The sequence below is a fragment of the Urocitellus parryii genome, chromosome 2 (assembly GCF_045843805.1).
Source record: "Urocitellus parryii isolate mUroPar1 chromosome 2, mUroPar1.hap1, whole genome shotgun sequence".
In the NCBI taxonomy this organism is placed as follows: Eukaryota; Metazoa; Chordata; class Mammalia; order Rodentia; family Sciuridae; genus Urocitellus; species Urocitellus parryii.
In genome coordinates this window covers 50,539,857-50,561,836 of record NC_135532.1, presented here as the reverse complement: position 1 = coordinate 50,561,836, position 21,980 = coordinate 50,539,857, and positions in this window count along the sequence as shown.

The window sequence follows — 21,980 nt, the reverse complement described above, 5'->3', positions numbered from 1 at the left end:
TTATGCTCTGTGCATGAATGAATATGTCATAGTGAATTCAAGTTTTATGTTTCAATAGAACATTATTAAAAATAATAAATCAACGGAAAAAAGAATAGGAAAGTAAAGAAAAGGATTCTGGGTTAATTAGTGGGGAGGAAAAGGAGGAGACCTTTGAAATGTAGCAAAATATTTTATATGTATTTATGACTATGTCAAATGGACCCTAGTCTTATGAAAATATGACTAATAAAAAAAAGAATTTATCAGGGAAGACATATGTTCTAGCCTTTTCATTTTTGTAGGTTTTCTTTACTCATTCAATCTCCTTATCTAACATTTGTTCTGATTTTTTAATTTCTTCACAATTTAGTAGTGATTCTAGCAATATATCTATTTTTTCTAGGTTATCATTTTGGAATACAATTATTTATCATAATCATAATATAAATATATAATCATCATGATGATAATAGTGACCCTTTTAATTTCTGTCATTAATAGTCATGTTACCTCTTATTTTTTCATTTGTGATTTTATTTATTTGAATTATCTTTCTTTTATATTTTTCTTGGTTGAGTGAAATGTTTGCTGTTTATTGTTTCAAAGAAATTTCTTAATTTAGTTGATTTTTTCTATTATCTTTCTATCCTCCATTTTACTTCTGCTGCGATTCTTTTAATTTCATTCCTTATATAGACTTTGAGATGATTTCCTTCTTTTTTTCTGGATACCTGAGATGTAACTTTATTTAAAAGCTTTCTTCCCTTTTTTAATGTAGGCATTTATCACTACAAACTTCCCTGTTAGAACTTATTTTGAATATGTCTCATATATCTTTGTATGTTGTGCTTTCCATTTTCTTTGTCCTAACATGTTTTGTAATTGATATTTCAATTTTTCTTTTGCCTCATTGATTATTCAAGGATTGTGTTACTCTATTTGTACATATTTGTGAGTTTCTTTCTATATCTGGTTTCTAGTTTCATTCTGTTGTAATCATTGTCATTGGTAAAAATATTTGGTATCATTTCGGTCTTGTTAAAACATGTTTGATGACTTACCATGATTTCTGTTTCAAAGATCGTTCAGATGTGCTTAAAAAAACTGTATGTTCTGCTGCTGTATATGGAGGACATAGAATGCCCTGAATGTGCTTTGTACATGGAATGCCCAGTATATATTTGCCAGATCCATTAGATCTGTAGTCTTGTTTAAATGTTCTACTTCTTTATTGATTTTTTTTCTCAAATTTTTTTCAGTGAAAGTGGGGTATTGAAGTTTCTTACTATTATTGGTACATTCTGTTTCTCCCTTCAGTCTGACAATATTTGCTTTACAAATTTTGATATTCTTATGATGGCTATATAAATTTATAGATTTATAAGTTTTATTTCCTCTATTGAATTGGCACTTTTTTCATTTTACAATCACCTTCTTTGTCCCTTGTGAAAATTCTGGAGTTAAAGTATCTTGTCTGATATAAGCACAGAGACTCCTGATTCTTGTGTTTTGTTAATTGTTTTACATCTTCAAAGAAAATTTGGCTTTGATTGTTTTTTCTTCTCTTTCTGTCTTTGTGACTTTTTGAATTGTGTGTGCACACGCCCCTGTGTGCATGTGCATGACTGTGTGTGTTTTATAAATTTTGATTATTTTTTATTTTTTATTTAAGATATTTTTATTTTTTATTTTAAGATATTTTTTGTTTTTTATTTTAAGATATTTTTAATTTTTATTTTAAGATAGTTATTTGAATTGGCTTCTATAGGCTTCTATAAAATATCTTTTTAATAATAGTGTTTTTTAAAAATTTAATATCACTGATCTTACTATTGAATGAAGAAAGAAACCAATTCTATTAGATGCTAAATATAATGTGTTTTAATTTAGCTGGTGATTACATTGGTATATACAGCCTTGAAAGTCATCAAAATCTAAATGTATTATTTAAATATTGTACTATATATAAGTTGAAACTCAATAAATCACACATAATCAAGACATGATCAGTTAAATATGCTCAGTATATTTTCATAGTCTATTGTTCTTAGTGGTATCTGTTGCTAATTCTGTATCTTTGATATTTTTCTTAATAATATATTCTTCTGAATAATAACTTTCCCCCCAAGTTTTTCTAATGCTTTCTTTTTGATTTTCTTTAAAATAATTGAAGTATTTGACACCTGTTCATACTTTTTAAAACCAATATGTCTTTACTTAAGAAAGGTCTGTCTACACAGATGCTGAGTGCTCTGAGAAAAGAGGCCTACTTATGATTTGATTTGTATTCAAATGTTTGAATTTTTTAAAATTAACTATTTTCATGAGCATCCTTTTTTTGCTTCCATTCATTGCAACATTATTTTGCAAATATTTATGGAAGACAAACTTATCAAATATAATGTATCTACTTATAATTAACATGAATAGAGTCAAATATGAGTTCTGCAGAAGCACAGACCTTCTTAATTGCATTCCATTCATAATAGAATGCAAGTATTTCAAATTTATATTAAGAATTCAAAGCACTCTTTCCAGAATTTCAGATATTCCCAAAAGCAATTATTTTAAAGTTCAAATTTCAACTTTTACACAATTTTCAGTTAACTTACTCAGTTCTTTAATTTTATATAGAACTATTAAAATTTTTGTAGCTTTACTATTTACTTAATGAAAACTTTAAATATAAGTTTTTAAATATCCCATTTGTGACATATTTATTTAAAGATGTCTAACTTTTTGCAAACCTAATTCAATTAATATAAAACCTAAACGGGGATAAAACCCTTGTATTTGCTATAAAATGTAAGTTTTCAAGGAATGAACAAAAATGTACTCAGGTGATTTTTTTTTTGTTATCAATGTCCATCAATTTAGCTCAGTATTATTTATTATACTAGAGTTAAACTTACACTTCCTATCTTATCGTTGCTGTAATTATCTAAAGTTTTTTTCTATTATCCCATCTTTTTATATCATCAATAATTTTTGTAGAATGATTTCACATATGATTAGAGTTGATAAACATATCTTCTAAGTGTTATAATTTTGTGTTGTGTTGTCAAATCAAGGCAATCATGGCTGTTATTTGTTTTTTCTGTCCTTTCTGAAGATTTGCCTTTCTGCCTCTTTGTCATGGATTTTTCAAAGCCCATACATTGTTAAAAGGAAAGATTTATGTTTCTGGACAAATTGAACCAAAGCTGTCAATCACTTTCTACCTACAACTAGATAAATAGGCAAAATATGTAAGACAACTGTTAATACGCGTTGTACAGGAATCGGAGCCTGTGAAGAAGAATAAATGAGTGAAACTGAAAAGCAAGCCTCTTAGACTGAGTAAGAACAACAAAGTTAGGCATTTGGATAGAAGAGGAAATTGAAATTTGCATACTAGAGTAATGGTTAGGAAGACTAAACAGAGACATCCAGAAATCTGCTTAGAGGCTTTTAGAGTCTCCTGCTGTATACAGATCTACTGATACATAGAATGAAACTTCATGATGCTGGAGGGGAACTATGGGCACCTGAAGGCAGAATCATTACTGTAGTTAACACAGGGCTTGAAGACCTGTGATGTCCAATCAATCATTGGAGAGATATTGTTCCTTCAATATATTCAGTAGAGATGTAAGAATTATATGTATAAATAAACTAGCACTAGAGCAAAGGGGAACCTAACTCTGTATAGCTACAATGTGTATGTGTTTTTTAAGACTTAAACTAATCCAAAATTTACTTACACATTTGACAAATAAGTATGACACTCTTTTAAGAATTGTAGTGAAAGTATATACTCCACATCATGTCAATTTTTAATTTTAGCCTCTGGATGAGTGTAATCTAGCCATATATATTTTTTAAAAATAACCGAATGAGGTTTATCTCAGGAATTCAAGGTTGCTTTAACATTCAAATATAAAATTAATTAGTATATTAATTAATTAAGTATTCATGTTAAGCAAAGAAGAAACATGGTATTGTCTCTGTCAGATTTTTTTAACACACATCAGATGAATAATTATCCTCCCTCATTTGATTAAAGCCTATTCTTTTGGAGGCTGTTACTGGTAGAATAGTGATACATATATGAAGTTTGAACAATCACATTTCAGCAGGTATAGATATCTTGTTTTTGAGTTTTGTTTTTGTCCTTCCTTAGCAGGGTTACAACCACATAGGACAATTAAGACTAGATTGTAGCACTTATTTTGATTTATGCTTCCTTGATTAGAGAGTGGGAGAAGCAATAGACCAGCAGAAGCTGAATGTAAAATCACTCCTGAGGAGTACATGCACAAGATAATTCTTTTCTAATTGAGTCGTATCATTTTCCCTCAAGACAAAGTTATATGCAGCAGGGCACTCAGCTGACTCACCTCCAGAGCTTTTCAGTTGTCCTAAGTCACAAATGATGTTTACTTCGTTTTATGATTAACTTATCTATTTAGTTTAATTTTAGTGATATTGCCATTAAATTGTTTTAGGATTGCTGAGGAAGTTGTGAATTACATGCAGAACATCTTTGATAAAGATATGTAACATTTTTTAATGAGATAATTTGTATGAATTATATTTCCTTTTCTTATAGTTTAAATAAGCCCATTTTATAGACTATCAGCGGTTCTTTTCTGCATCCTCCATAAATTTGCACTATATAGTATTTTTTTTATCAAGTTAAAAATCTAACTCCTTCAAGACTTGTCATTTTTCATTAAAATAAATTCTTTATCTCATAAATACTTCTCAAAGACAATAGTATTTAACTATGTAAATATATAAATACCGTACTATTTTGACCATTCTTGTAAATAACCTTATACTGTGTAGAACAGGCATCAACGAATTTGTAAAGTGCTTCATTCTAAATAGCTCAGAACATTTGAGCCATGTTACACTTCTCAGCATTTCTTGACTCTGCCATTTTTAAAGGAAAGGAGTAATAAACATTCTAAATATTGCTAATCCTAGTGAAGTAATAGGAAATTGTTAGTAGACTATGTACCAGAGAAAACACATAATATACAGCAAAGTACAGTTGGAGGATATGTGGTGGAGCAAATAAATCCAAGGAGAGAGGAGTATTATATGAAGAAGTGGCCAACAACAAAAATGCAACAGACAATAGTATAAAAATTTAACAGTAAGCAAAAAAATAAAAATACAAACTAAAGTAATAGTGAAGTCTATCATCACTAAATTTAGAGTTGTATTCTACCCCCTCCCCACTTTATTATATCGGAGAAAAAGTTGTATAACATACTTTTCATATGAAATGAAATTGGGACAGCATGTTTATAGAGCAATGCTCAAACAACGCAAGTCCACTTGAGATATCTAAAAAAATAACTATTTCCATACAGAAACACACAAACAAGCAAAATAGCAAAGCAACAAAAAATAAAAATCTTTAGCATATTTTAATTTTCAAAGATGACCAGTAAGTAAAGATCACTAACCGAGTGGTTTAAAACAACAGAAACTTCTTATTTCACAATTCTGAAGGCTACTAGTTCAATACAGGTTATCAAGAGGGCTATGCTCTCTCAAAAATATCTAAAGAAGCATTTTTTAAAAATTCTTTTCAGTTTGCCATGATGGTTGTCATTCTTTAGCATTATTGACTTGTAAACTGAGCATGTTAATTTTTACCTTTGTTGTCACATGATACTTGCCTTCTGCTTTTGTCTTCAAATCATCTTTCCTTTTCTTATAAGTATAGTGCTCATGTTGGAGTAAGTAGAGTTACTCCACTAAGAACAAATCTTAACTAATTACAGCCGCAGTAATCCTATTTCCATTTTAGGTAACACAATTGAAGGCATAACACCATCATTTACATATATTTGGGATACTCAAAAAATGAATTTACTATATACAACTAGTAAAATGTGAGACCAGTCAAGATATACCAAAATGGAGAGAATTAATAAAATATTATTTTAGAAGACAATATATAACAGAATTCTAGGTATTACATTAAACCTGATAATATACATATTTTATTTTTAATAATACATAAATATATATGTTATGCTTTAAAATAGATAATATCTACATAATTCTATCAATATGCACATCAGAGTACCATTTTAGATACTAGAATAATATACAAAAAGTTGTAGTAAATATTTTATGGATTGGGAAATGAAAGAGAAGCTCTCTATGGGCATATGTTGTTCAATTAAAATAAACAAGTAGGATGTATTTATTGAAAATCTAAAACTGTAATATAAAACAGAAAAATTATCAAAATGGGGCTCTGTGCAGGAAAAATTAATTTACAAGAAAGAGAGACAGAGAATGATGAAGAGATGAAGGAAGAAAAGAATGGAGGGAGGGAATAGAAGACAGAGAGGAGAAAAAAGTAGGAAGGATTAAGTACAATATATAGCCAATACATTTATTGACAGAAAGCTAAATCTCACTGGTAGCCAAAGATAGATTCCATTTGTACTTATCTGATTAGGTGACATTGAGACATTCGTCTATACTGAATAGGATGAAGTGCTTGACTTTAGATATTTTGGAAGAGTATGAATTGTTAAAAAATAAAAATATTTGTAAGTATCACAATAGCTTTTACAATCAACCAATTAATGATATCCTTGAGCCTATTAGCTAACTCTCTTAGGACACTGAGGTAAAGAAAAAATGATACATGTGGAACTGCATATGCCTTGAGATTCACAGCAATGTATATATACAACAAAATGAACACAGTTAAAAATGGCTAAGATTTATACAAAAATTGTTTTTTAAAAGTTAAAAAAACAACTTTTCAAAGAATAAAGACAGGGAAATCTTCATGATATATTGATAATTTGAAAAGGGATTTATGAAGGTTTTATATTCATTACTATAAGCCATATGAATATAATATAGACAATATAGCCATAGGACAAAAGTGAGAAAAATGGCATAAAATATTATCAATGATTAATTAAAATATGGAAATTGCTATTTTGCGATTTGTTTGCACAAACTATGCTTCTACCTTTCCTTTTTTTAACCATGAAATACTTATTACTTAAGAGAGAAAAACATCATATTTATTGAGAACAAATGTGGTATGTTTTATTATTGTCTATTCTTCACAGATTGTCACCAGCATAAAAGTAATAATGTCTGTCTTTATTGTCATACCCTTTAATTTAAAATACATCAAGGGCCTTAACATTTATTTGAAAGAGCGAATATCTTCTGGTTTCCAGGATTTATAATGTGCAAGTCAGTGTGGTTTCCATTAAATAGGCACAATTCTGAGGAAAGGATAGATTAAGGAAAAGTGACTTTTTTTTTTAAATGTGTGTATGGTTTCTCTTATAAAGTTATCTACAGGCAAGTAAATTCTCTCTTTTCTTAATATTCTGCCAGGTAATCTTTCAACACTCATTAATTATTTTGTTTATGGGATGGAGTTTATCTATTGAACATAATCTTCTTAGTTATGGATACTGTTTGATATTATTTTCTACAAAATTTTAAAATTTTAGTAAATATAAAAACTCCACTATTGTGGTCTACATATCTGTGTTTCTGTTGGTCTGTATTGAAAATAAACTATTTTCCTCACAGCTTTCTGGTTTTATTTAAATTCTTTAATTTTACAATTTTGAGGGTTTTATTTAAGCCAAGTATGTCTTCTACATCTTCTTTTGAAGATTTATATAGTCCATTGCAAGTAATTGAGCAAGTTTTTTCTCTATACTAAGACTCATTATTTTTAATGTAACAAGATATGTTGACAGCAAGTTTTTGCACATATCTTAATTATGAAAAGAAATGCTTGTGTAGAATAATTTTTATGCCTAAAATCTCTGATTAATTATTTTTCTTATTATTACTAATGTGATAGAAAGTATAGACAGATATACAAGAGGGAAGTTTTTTGTTTCTTGAAGGTTCATGATTATTTATCAACATTAACATACATAGAATTGCAGGACATTCAGAGTAGGGACATTCTGGACTATGAAATTCATACTTTAATATTTAGTGTTTTTTTTCCCTAAGTTTATCCTTTGTGTGTGGGGGGTGCAGCTGAGGGGTAAATCACTTGCCTTGCTTACAAGGGGCCATGGGTTTAATTCCTAGCATTGCAGATGGCAGGGGAGAGATTTACAATTTTGTCTAGACTATCTTTAAATGGCAAATATAGGATTGCAAGTTTTTCCCCAGGTAAGTTATTTTATGGACTACTAGTTTTTAAGAAGCACATTGAAAATACTGATCTGGTATTAATATGTGGAAAAATTCCTCCTGGGAAGTGAGAAACAAGACGTAATTCAAGTAATATGAAATCTTTTTTTATTTATTTGTGGGGTAAAATTGGGAGTTCATAACCAACTTGAATGTAATGTATAAAATATGATATGTCAAGAGCTTTGTAATGTTTTGAACAACCAATAAAAAAATAGTACTGGGAAAAAAATACTCACTGGATTTTGAAAAAAAATAATTAGTTACACATGACATATCATACATTTCAATCAGATGGGGTATAATTTCTTATTTTTCTGAGTGTACAGGTTGCAAGGGTTAAAAACCTTATCTTTTAAAAAGTTAATTAATTAATTTACTTGTTCTAATTTGTTATACATGACAGCAAAATGGTTCAATTCATAGTACATAAATGGAGCACAGTTTTTCATTTCTCTGGTTGTACACTAAAACTCTTATCTTAGGGATAAAACGAAAGTTTCCAAGCAAGAAACAAAATATGCTTAAGTTGTTTTTCCTGTAATTAATGTCCACAATTTTAGCTTGGTATTATTAATTACAATTTAGTTTGGTATTATTAATTATTTAACTACAGCTAAACATAACTTTTCTATTTTATTTTTGAAAAAGTGTTTCTTAATTTTTCTGTAAGTCCATCATTTAATGCTGTGAATAATTTTCCTGAAAAAATTTTATATATGAATAGAATTGATAAAAATGTATTCAAGTGTTACCTTTTGGGGTTTTGTTGTCAAGTCCAGGCAATCATGGCTGTCCATAATTTAGTTTGTATTTCTGTCCTTACTGAAGATTTGCCTTCCTGTCTTTTTGCCATGGGTGGAAATGGATTTTCCTCAGTGTGGCACTTGAATATTTCAGTAGGCCAATTGTTGAGCTTAAAAGTGTGAAGTAACAGCCATGCAGGGAGAAGCTGTTTTTAGGGCATTAGGAGACACATTGTCAAGAGCATCAGCAGAGGCAGACTGTGCTGCAGCTGTTCTCCTACATTATATAACAAGATACCCATATTTTAACTCTTGGCTGTCACAAGCAATTAACAAAGAATGCAGAAAATAACTTCAAATATTCATAAATAACTAGGAAATTTTCACACACATTGAAACATGCAATTAGATACTTCAAGTTTGCCTATCAAAATATCCAAAACTTTGTTTCACTTAGGGCAATGTTTTGTAGACAATTTCTTTATGTTCATTTATTTTCTTATATATTACTACAGTTATGAAGTATACTAAACAATTATTTATTTATTAGGAACTACGTATATTTGTATTATTCAAATATTTGATTTATTAAGACTTTTCTTTTTGTATTTAGTTCTTCCATCAATTAATATCTGAAATAAAAAGTAGGTGTACAAAAGAGATACTGAGTCCTGCAAAGAGCACTTTTTACTAATTTGTGTATTTGTCAAAAATATATGGTGTTAGGAAAATTGCTACACTAGTCAGGAGTTCATTTTTGTAGCCAGCTGTGAAATCTATAAACAGTGTTTGTTAAAAATGATGTAACAGCATTTCACTCAATGCATTAAAATTTAAATATGTCTGTTTTGCCAAGCAAGCAACAAGTCTTTCTAAGAATAAAATGTTTCAGGTGCTCCTCAGATATATTCAAAAGAGAAAATATGGTAATGATTTACTTTGCTACAGCTCATAAGTATCTAAAATTTCAGAAAGTGTTTCTAAAATTACATAAAAAATAAATGCCTTGTAACAAACTATGGATATTAAATTAATGTGTATGATAATTAGAAGGAAATTTGAAGACCTGCATTTCAATTTCAAATTTGCAGCTCATGCATTTATTGATGTCACATAATAAAGAGGGCATTGAGATAGACGTTTCATATATAGACATTTCATATAGAAAGCTGCATAAATATAAATACTTAAGAAAATTAATAATAGATTCTCACTTAAAATATATAAAAGTTAAATTTCTGAGTAACAGTTTCAAAATAATTAAAATTTAAGAGATAATAGACCAGAATTATTTCTGAGACCTCTACTTTTGGATTAGCCATAAACTGATAAAATCATGGTATGTAGGTCAAGATCAGTTTTCTCTGGATTCCTGATAGATGTGTCTGCATACAGAACCTTGTGTTCTTTTTTTGGTATATATTTCTGGTGGTTCATCTATTATTTATAAAGTAGTCTTCTCTTTATAACTAAAATGAGTTACTTTTATAGAACTTCTAACATAAGAATATATGTTTAAAAAATAAAATGTTTTTAATACAAGCCTTTACCTATTGCTTTCAATGGAGTGAGGTGTCTCTATACTTGAAGGATGGTTAAATGCTACCATGAACAAAAATAAACACTGGGTTCTACTGAGTTTTACTGTACAATATAGGAAAGGTTTCTGGACCTTTTTGTTTAAAATGTCTGATTCTTTAAACTCTTTTCTGAATTTCAAGGACAGTACTAAGGTAACTGATAAGTCTAAAATCTATACAAAAATACTTAGTTTATATCTTACTGATAAAGTATTATCAACTCTAGAATACGTTTCTTCAGAAACCATTCTAGGTGACATGACTCCTTGATTCAGTATTTACAGTCTTGGACTCAAATCTTATTCAGCCTAACAGTGCAAAAAACTTCCACTGTGTCTATTTAAATGGGTATGTATTAAGAATATTTAAAATCTTACATTTCCTACAGATCACATGAGGATATAAAGATTCACTCATACAACCTTCAGAAAAAGTTTACAGGATCTTAAGATTTAAGGTTTGATTTTCCTCTTATGGAACTTTAATGTTTTTCTCTCTCTCTCTCTCTCTCTCTCTCTCTCTCTCTCTCTCTCTCTCTCTCTCTCTCTCTCTCTCACACACATCATTCTCCTTTTCTTCACACTCTCCCCTTTTGGTTTGTATCTATGCATTTGTGTGTCTGTCTTCTCTCTGTCCATTTTTCTCCCTTTCTGTATCTCTGTCTCGGTGTCTGTCTCCCAGTTTATGTATCCCACCTGAGTTTGGGATTCTTCCAAATCCTCCATCTCAATTCTTTATAGTTAATGAACCTTTTTTTTTCCATACCATAAGCATTGTCTTTACTCAGAGTTCTACTGTTTCATGTGCAGAAGACCTCATATTTACAGTTCTGTACTGACTCTGACTTACTTTGTTTTCAGGAACTTTCTCCAGGTAGTCTATGCTCTTCTGTTTCTGATACAGAATTTTCAGAAGCACCTTGGAAATTTCACTTTTTAATTCTTAGGGAAGGTAAAGTAATGGAACAGGGCCCAATTCATGGTTTATTTTTTCGTTCATGTATTTATTTGTTTTGTTTGCTTTGTTTTTTAAACTCAAGATATTATTCCACATACAGATTCAGTCATATTAATAAGTTGTTATTGGAATTAAGGAAGATATTGCATAATATGAATCATAGGTTTTATAATTTGGGAGAAATGGTTTTACTATTAAAATGTTTTTCATAATACTAGTCTCTGTGATTGACATTTTTTTCAACTCACATTAAATCCTGATTGAAATAACTAAATCTAAGTGGTCACAAAATTAGACTTATAGCAAGAGATAAGAACACATACACTTCCAACAACCATTTAAAGCTTAAGTCTTAATCTATATTTTATGTATAAATGCAACCAATAAGAGATTAATTTTACTTCTGTAAACAAATGGCTAAAGCACTTATGAGAATATCTGTGGGGAGAAGAATCAAGTTGTGACAGTTTTGTTTTATTACCTTTTCTTGAAAGAAAGAAAGAAATAAAGAGAGAAAGAAAGAAAGGATTAAAAATTGCCCATGTATCTGCTATACTATACTAAGGAAAAATTACAAAGAATGGGAAGACAAATATTTTCTCATTTTCCTAACATCTTCATTATGTAGCATATGTATGAGAGAAGAAACTGTGCTTCTTCTCAAAAAAAAATCTTTATGTCAATCATTTAAATAGAAGAGATGCAATTATTCGTATATAAATGTATATTTATATATATTAAGGTGTGAATTTGATCATGTTAAAATGAATTATTTGTGAAGAATATTTTAAATCTCTAATTTACTAACATGAAAATTTATAAAACACAATAATAAGCAAAATGTCATGTAAGCAAATTCTATTATACATTGAAATACTAAAATATCAAGAGAAAGTTGAGTTTGTTACAGATAAAACCCTAAACCTTTTAGTTATTATATAAACAACTGTCTATGATATTGGTGGTGTCAATGTACATTATTTTAATCCAGGAGAAAGCAATATAATTTTAAAAATCAAAGATTTATAAAATAAATGTTTAAATTTATCATCTATTTCTTAAAAGCTACCATTAGAACAGTGAAAGGACAAATCACAGAGTGGGAGGATATATTTACTATGCATCTCTCTGACATACATATGTATATAGCGTTAAAAAAAATTAACAATTAAGGGAGTCAATCCATTTAAACCTTGGCAAATAAAAACATGAGAGGAATTTTACAAAAGAAGATATCCTAATTATTAATAAGTACATGTTAAGGTGCACTTATCTCTGTACTTATCTCATGTCAGTGATCCAGAACCAGAAACTATAGCACAAAACAGTCACACTCCCATCCATTTCAGTGAGAGTGTGGGTATCTGGAGCTCACTTACTGAACAGTACAAGTTGTTTCTGATACAAAGGATTGTGAGAAGAAAATCTAGAACAACCACGACAACAAGAATGTTTTTCAGGCCTTTGCTCTTCTTGCAAGAGACTCATGAAGAATTGTTCTCCGGCAGTGATGAGCTTAGAATAAATTAAAAAAAAAATGTTTTCCCTTTTCAGACGAATTTCTCAGAAATCTGTGACAGCACATCCCTTCCCTGGGATGTGAGGACACCCATTCCTCATGTAAGCAGGGAAGAAGGAAAAAAAGGGTAACTGCTGATACAGGGCACAGGTGTTTTTGTTAGATCTTATTATTTAATTCCATAAAGGAAAAATAGTGATGTCACAGAGTATGTTTTCAAGATAAAATATTTTGATTTCTATGAATTATTTAGCATAGCACAAGAAACATAATAGAATGTGATAAATAGTAGTTTCCCTTTATGGTCAAATACATGGAACACCTAAATACTATGATAAAAAACAAACAAGCAAACAAACAAACAAAAAAGAAGACATTCAGACAAAATATTTTTTTCTGAAAAGATACTCTTATTCACATCCATTATATTGTAAGAAAATATTGAGTTTATATTCTTTACATGGTGAGAAAAATGATAAAATTTATCAAGGTTACAGGATTTTTAAAAAGCATTTTAATATATAGTTGGTTTTAAAACATAAATGATAAAGAACAAGTACTTCTTATTAAAAATGCAGCCTAAGTTATAAAACATTTCTAATGTTATAGACCCCAAAAAAGTGCATAAATGCATGATATTATTTCTTTTTCTCTAACTCAACTGTAATATATGTATATTGACATGCACCATTGATTTTTTCCCTTTATGTATGGCTGTATTAATTTTCAAAGTTCACATAGACAAATGTGCACTTTACAAATAGAAGTAACATAATGAGTAAGATCCTGTGAAGAAAGCACTGCTATGTTCTTTTCATTAGTACACTTATGCATTTTTAAGAAGCATCAATTTTTATATTTTCTAAGAAGTTTACTTCTGTGGTTTTGAGTATTCTATATATTATTTGAACACACAGTATTTTTTATTTTATAACTCAAGTTTAATTTAAATGAAGAATAAGCTATATTTCTCTATGTTGTATTTTATGACCAAAATGCCTATAAATAATCATGCTTTTTATGCCTTTTTTCCAGAAAACCTGGAATCTGAACAACAGTAGAATCAGAATTGAGTATCTTTGAGGCCCCTATGTAGAATTAATCCCCAGTATTACCTAAAGTGATAAAATATGCATTATTCAAATGAGGTAGAACTCTTTATTATAGTATTTCAATCACTTCTCAATAAATTCCCTGAAGAGTTAGCCTATATAAAATTTCCAGTGTTTTTTCATTCATTTCTTGGAAATTTTCACTTGCTATTTATTTCATCAAGGAGTCAAGTTGCCTACTAACTGGGTGTCTACAAGTAAAATAGAGTTTCTGTACCACTATACATAATTTCTGCTGATTTTACATTACAGTTTTGTTTTTGTTTTTTAATGTGGTCAACCTGATTCTCCTTACTGGAGTAAAATTTCCTCATTATTTTTAAATTGGTACTAAAAAAACTTAAAAATTCTAAACAGAAATCAATCACTATTGAAATTACTTCTGTATCTTTTTTATTATCCACTGAATTTTTGTGTGCCTTTTCTTCATACTGACATAATATTCAGCCTTCTTTTGTCACCACAAAAAGAGGTGGTAATTTCTCATGAATTTCAATTTTGTTAATGATTTTGTAAACATTAGGAATATAAATAATGTTGATATAATGCAACATTTCAAGCCAAATTTCTTGAAGCATGTTTTAATTAAACCTCCTCTACATTGCAATTTCTTTCATCAGTGTGGTAGGCACACTCAGGCTAGATCCCCCTTCAAGAAATGGATACTTCCTGGATAAGGGATGACTATTGGTACTCAGATCCATTTTTAGGCCCTTCAAGTTCTAATTCTGTTTCAGGAATTACTCACTCAAAGTCATTTCCTGTGCATATTGGAGCTTTAGGTATTGGGCATTGTGTTCAGCATAGAAACTAGTGTCTTCTAGAGATCATTAGCAACTGACAAACACTTTAGAAAGTCTAGATTATCAGTCAATAATTCCTGCCTCTTCTTCCTCTTTGCATATTTGTTGATGCATAGTAAATATATGTCACCCTGTGCAGTGTTCCAATTTCTTCATCTAGAGAACTTCCAGTAATGATATTGGAGATGGCCTTGGAAAATATATTATAAGGGAATCCAGTTGGAAAGAATGACTCTCATCTGTGTTAGTAAGTAGAAGAAGGATACTTGCTACCCTCTCAAATTTAAATATATTTACTGACATTGGTTTTTCAAGGTAGACCAGTAGAGGGGGATAAAATAGTGACACACATCAAATGTTTGAGATACAAGAAGAAATGGAAACACTAAGTTCATAACCCACTTGAATCAAATGTATGGAAGATGATATGTCATGAGTTTTGTAATGTTTTGAACAACCAATAAAAAATAAATAAATAAATAAATTTGGAATTATATAAAAAAACAGGATTGAGAAACATTTGCTTACTGCCATTAATTTTCTATAGCAAAGTAAGAAAAAGTATACCAGCCAATTAGGAAACCCTGACTCATATACAAAGACCCTACCTTCTACAACTTAATGGTGGAACCTAAGAACAACCAGGATTAAGCTGAAAATTAGAGCTGGGACTTAAAGGCTAAGGATCCAAATATCATGTATGGTTCAGTATCCAACTCAAGCAACTTTTTTGACAAAGTCGGGATCTTAATTTGGAAAACCTTGCTTCCAAAACATGAGATGATGATATATATCTGCCTAGGTGCCCTCAAAATTTTAACTATGAAGATTTTTTGAATTTTATGTCTCATGTAGTATGACCTCTTTTCTCTCTATTAAGAGCTAATACCACTCTCCATCCTGTAATAGAAGGCAATGTAGGATTTTCTACACAAAAAATAAAAGGATGTCTCCATTAAAGAATTTTTCTTATCTCCCCTCTTGGCTATTGGAATTAAATTTAAGGTTAAATTATAGCATAACTGTAGCATAGCATAACAACACATATGCCATTTGTTTGTTTTATTTATCCATGGGGAATTTTAGTTAACAACTTCTGAATCAGGATAAATAACTTTGCATAGTTTTATAGAGCAATCAAGTGAGTAATGCTTAAATATGTGCTCTTTCATGTGATGAACTTATGCTGGTTTTTCTCAGCACTGGTATCTTTTAAGGAATAATGTAAGGGAAGCTGCTCATGCTTTAACCCTTGTTTTCCAGAAGGATGGAATGTTCTGATTGGAGATACAAGTTTATTAAAATGTCTTCAATTTATGCACATACAGTATTTTGAGTCTCATGGACTATGAGTTCCAAACTGATGCTTCATTGGTGTTATCTATAAGTGATTTCATTATCTCAGGAGAATTTATCAATTGCATTTCTGAGACAATTTATATGTTGTTGACTGTAATTTATCACTCATGTTATGCAAAGATATACATTTGCATATGCTAACTTCTTAATATGAACACACAATTATATATACATATAAAATGTGTATGTGTATATACATATTTGTGTGTTTGTATACACATTCACACACACTTTTTTGCATTTAACATTCTTTCTATGGATCTCAAAATACTGTGAAGGGCATTTTGCTTAAGTTGTTTCAAGAAATACTGAATTTTAAAACTAATGAATCTTCTACATGCAGCTAAAAGAATAACAAATGGTCTACAAAATATTTTTCTATCCTTGTGAAGGTTATTTGATGTTTTGTTATCTCTAACCAGTTTGTCATTATTAAATTTAAATTGCCAATTGAGACACACAGTACTGAGAACACGCTTCCACCATCCCTTACGACTGAGATGTCAGGTCATTAATAGTAAATATTGTTACTCTTTTGAGCTTTCTGTGAAAATGTGGTGACCTTGCTATCTCCAACAGCCTTTTTAAACACAGCTTTGTTGAAATCCACAGCAACCATTTGTCTCAGAGTATGAACAGCAAAATTATCTAGATGAGGATAAACAAAGACAGTAGCAACACAAGTGGGCTTACAAGGAGCCATATCAATAATGGCAGCTTCACTGGATTTCAAGAATTCAGTGCTATCTTCCAGCTTCTTAAAGCGAATGCCAATTGATTTGTTTTTATCACATCAGTAATCTTGCAAGAAATATGAACTGTGTTACAAGCTATGATAGGGACAAAGCCAAGAATGACTTGACCTGGATAGTCCAGGGTAATCACCTGAGCAGTGAAGTCAGTCTATTATGTTTGTTGGCTCATTTTTTTTTTCTCTCTCACCAGCAAGGTTAACAAGATGAAAATAGTCGAACTATATGTTCTTAATATTGGAGGCCACATTGTACATAGGAAGAGCTCCACTCTAAGGATAACAGCACATTTCTACAGATATTATTGCAGTGGAAATATTAACTGAAATAAGGTGACTACTATGATGGGTTTGAGAACACCATTCTCTGCTTGACCTACAGGAATAGTGCCAGCACCAACAATTTTGTAATCATCCTGGAGAGGTGGATGCAAGGGCATGTCCATTGGACATATTGATGGTAGGACACAATTTCAAGCAGTGTAGTTCCACAGGCATTGCCATCTTTACAAGAGACTTTCTATCTCTTGAAATAAGAAATGTTAGCACTTGGCACTAGCATGTTATCACCATTTCAACCAGAAATTGGCACAAAGGCTGCTGAGTTACATTTGGAGTCAGTTTTCTCAACGTAGGCATGGACTTTAACTATTTCCTCAAATCTCTTTTTTCTAGAGCATGGCTCTGTGGAATACATTTTCTTCATATCAACAATTATCTAGTTTTTGTACTGGAAAGAATGGTTGCAGTTCATCTCATTCTTAGAACACCAATTTCAAAATCACCATTATTTGCAGCAATAAACAATTCACATTGGCCTAACATGTGCCTGTGATCATGTATTTGATTAAGTGTCTGTGTTCTAGTGCATAAATAATAGTCACGGATGGAATGGGGCTGTGACTCAGTGGTAGAGTGCTCGCCTAGCAAGTGTGAGGCCCTGGGTTTGATCCTCAGCACCACATAAAAATAAATAAAATAAAGGTATCTTGTCCAACTACAACTAAAAAATAAATGTTTAATAAATGAATAAATAGATAGATAGATAGATAATAGTCACAGAATACTTGTGCTCTCCAATTTTCTCAAGGAGGTATCAATGCTGATACTAGGCTCATGTCCATCTTACAGTTCATGCAATATCCAAATGTACTTGAAGGAGGCCTTTCCAATATTAGTAGCCTCCTAAGTCAAATTTGACTTTGGCTCTTTTGTTAATCTTGCTATATTTGTAGATCAGATGGCTAGATGGTGGACTCGCCTGAATTTACACATCCAGTGATGACTATAAAGATAGGGGTCTTTTCCTTTTCCACTTTGGCTTTGATTTAGTTGTGGTTTCCACAATATGTGTACTATTCAGATATATCTGTTACCAAAAAATCTACATTTAATCATCTCTATCTATATTCATCTAAACATGAGGTAATATTGTTATGTCCAACTCTAATCTATAGTCACATGGATTATTCTAGCTTTTCTCCTTGATTTTCTTCTCTTACTCCAACAATGCAAAACCTGGCTCTCACCATCATCATACATTTAATTGGTTGATTCTAGTATAATTGCATACTGGCTTAACAGTTACTAAATCAAAATCTGTATTAAAAAGTCTTTATCAGTTAGATTTCAAGATTTATGTGCAATATGTTCTGTCTTTAGCCTTATAGACTTCATAGATTTCACACCCTGCCAAGTTCATTTAGCATTTCTTTTCCTAATTACTTCAATCAGGTTCTTTTATGTATTTTACCATACTTTTATTTTTGTTTTCTATAGTCTGCCTTCCTTCCTGTGATTTTCTAACATTCTAAGTAATTTTGTATATCTATACATTAAGGTTATCTTGTTATTGTGGTTGTGAATGATGTGGAGATTACATTGGATGTGTATTTATATATGAGGCTAGGAAAACATATGTCTGATTCATTCTACTGTCTTTCCTATTACTGTTCCCTGCCTTCCTTTCATTATCGTTTGTCTAGTCCTATGTACTTCTAATTTTTTCCTCCCTTTTGGGTTAGCATCCACATTTCACAGATAAAATTCTGCCTTTGGTTTTTTGGGACTGACTTATTTAACTTAGAATAATATTCTTTAGTCCTATCCATTTATTGGTGGATGTAATAAAATTTCATTGTTCTTTATGGCTTAGTAATATTCCATTGTGTATATATAACACATTTTCTTTATGTGTTCATCTATTATAGGGCACCTAGGTTTGTTCCATAGTATGGCTATGTAAATTATGAATTGAGCTGCTATAAACATTTAAGTGTCTGTGTTACTGTAGTATGGTGATTTTAAGTACTTTGGATATAAACCAAAGAGTTTGATAACAGGGTTAAATGTAGGTTCCATCCAAGTTTTCTAAGGAATCTCCATACTGCTTTTCAGAGTGGTTGCACCAATTTGCAGTCCCACCAGCAATATATAAGTGAACCTCTTTCCTTACATCCTCGCCAATATTTATTGTTGCTTCTATTCTTGATAATTGCCATTCTGACAGTTGTGAGATGAAATCTCATCATAGTTTTGACTTGCATTTCTCTAATTGTAAAAATATTGAACATTATTTCATATATTTTTAGACCATTCCTGTTTCTTCTGTGTAGTGCCTGTTCAGTTCCTTTGCCCATTTATTGATTGGGTTAGTTTTTTGTGTGTTTGTTTATATATATATATATAAGTTTTTTGAGTTCTTTGTGTATCCTTGAGATTATTGCTCTGTCTGAGGTGCTGATGGTAAAAATTTTCTCCCATTCTGTAGGTTTTCTGTTCATGTTCCAGATTGTTTCGTTTGGTGTGAAAAAGTTTTTTAGTTTGATACTATCCCATTTGTTGATTCTTGATTTTATTTCTTGGGCTTTAGGAGTCTTATTGAGGTAGTCAGTTCCTAAGCTGACATGGTAGAGTTGGGCCTCCTTTTTTTTTATTTCCCTAGTAACCTCATAGTCTCTTGCCACAGTCTGGCTGGGCACAAAATCATGAGCCATTCAAGCAGGAACAAACTTTATTTTTGAAAATGCCGCCAATACCCCGTACACGTCCAGGAAGAAGTGGGTCCACACACGCCCCGGCAGCATTCTCCAGGAACCCCAGAACAAGTTCCTCCCCCCCAACTCCAGGAATTCCCTCCTACTGTACTTCCCCAACCAATGGGAACTCTCCAGGAGTCCTGTAGCAGGCCAAGGTGGACAGCAGGAGTCCAATATCCATATGAATGTAAATCTTAACATAATCATATCATCTCAATGGCTAGCAGGCATCACCTTACAACCAAAAGTGCCATGCATCATATTACTTGGCTGTGGCTCTTAGCAGTCTCTGGTCTAATGCCTAAGTCCTTGATCCACTTTGAGTTGAGTTTTGTGGGAATGAATCATAAAGGTTCAATTTCATTCCTCTACATAAGCTTTTTTGGTTTTCATAGCACCATTTGTTGAGGAGGCTATTTTTTCTCCAATGCATGTTTATAGTGCCTTTGTCTAGTGTGAGATAATGGTATTTGTGTGGGTTTAACTCTGTTTTCTAATCTGTTTCTGAAATGGGATCCTAATTGGAACAAGTTAGGCTTATTCTATGTATACATAATATTTCAAAATATACTCAACTGTCATATAAATAATAATAGTAAAAAAAGTAAATAAAAAGTTAAAAATTAAAAAGAAGAAAAGAACAAAATGAAAAAGATAAATGGAGTTAAAATGATATAGCTGTATCAAAATACAAACAAAATTAAAATCTGCTAATGAGAGATTAAAAAAATAAAAACAATTCTGATCTTCTTTTTGTTCCCCAAACATATCTCTACTTCAGAATTTTTGTATTAGATGTGTTGTCCGCTTGTATACTTTTCCTTTGTTGGTTACTAAGCTATCTCTCTTTGGTCAGTTGTTTAAATATTAAATAATATACCTTTAGAGAGATTTTCTTTGTCTGTACCACTGTGATCAAATACAATAGACTGGGTAATTTATAAGCCATGGAAACTTATTATTCATTATTCAAGTAACTGGGAAAGCCAAGATCACATATGCAGAATGTTTGGTGTCTGATGAGGATTACTTTTGATTTACACTGTTGTGATATCCTCTAAAGGGAATAAACACTATGGCCTCACAGGTTGAAAGGGTGTGTGGAGGGAGAATTCTCCCTAAAATCTATCTTATAAGGAAATTATTCTATTCATGAACCATCATTATTTGATCATTTCCCAAAAAGAATCCACTCCTTAGTACTATCACAGTCGGGATTAAGTTCAACACATAAGTGGGAGCTACAGGAGAGATTACATTGAAACCATAGCATTCTCACATTAAGCCTTATAAGATTTAGTTAAGAAGTTTAATTTTTATTCAAAGTAGGAAGACAGGAAAAGAAAACTAAGAAGGGTTAAATGATTTAATTTTAAAAGTCATTATACTTTGCATTGACAAAGAACTACAGAAGAAATTAATGAAAATGAGATAAAAACAGTTTAGGCTATGTTTTGGAGGTAGAGTTTAAAGAATTTTATGACAGCTTGATGGATAGCTTCAAAGGGTGAAATGTCAGAGATATGCTCTCTCCTATTGACTTTAAAGAAGCAAGCCATTGTATGGTGAGGGGAAGGAGATCACATGACAATGAAGTGACGACAGCCTGAGAGTTCATTGTGGTCCATGGCAGATATCAAGAATATAGAAGCCTCAGTAATACAGTAATGAGTACTGAAATTAGACAACAACCTGAATGAACTTGAAAGTGTAAACAAGCTCAAGATAAGTTAACACCTTGGTTGTAATCATATGTGATTGTGAGTAGAGAACTCAGAAACTCATGCTTTGGTTTCTGACCTGTAGAAACTGTGAAATAATAAAGAAATGTTTTAAGCTAAGTTTTATAAAAAATATTATCTCTCTGAGCTATAAAGTTCTATGGATTTTAACAAATGCACCATGTCAAATGTTTAATATTATAATACCTT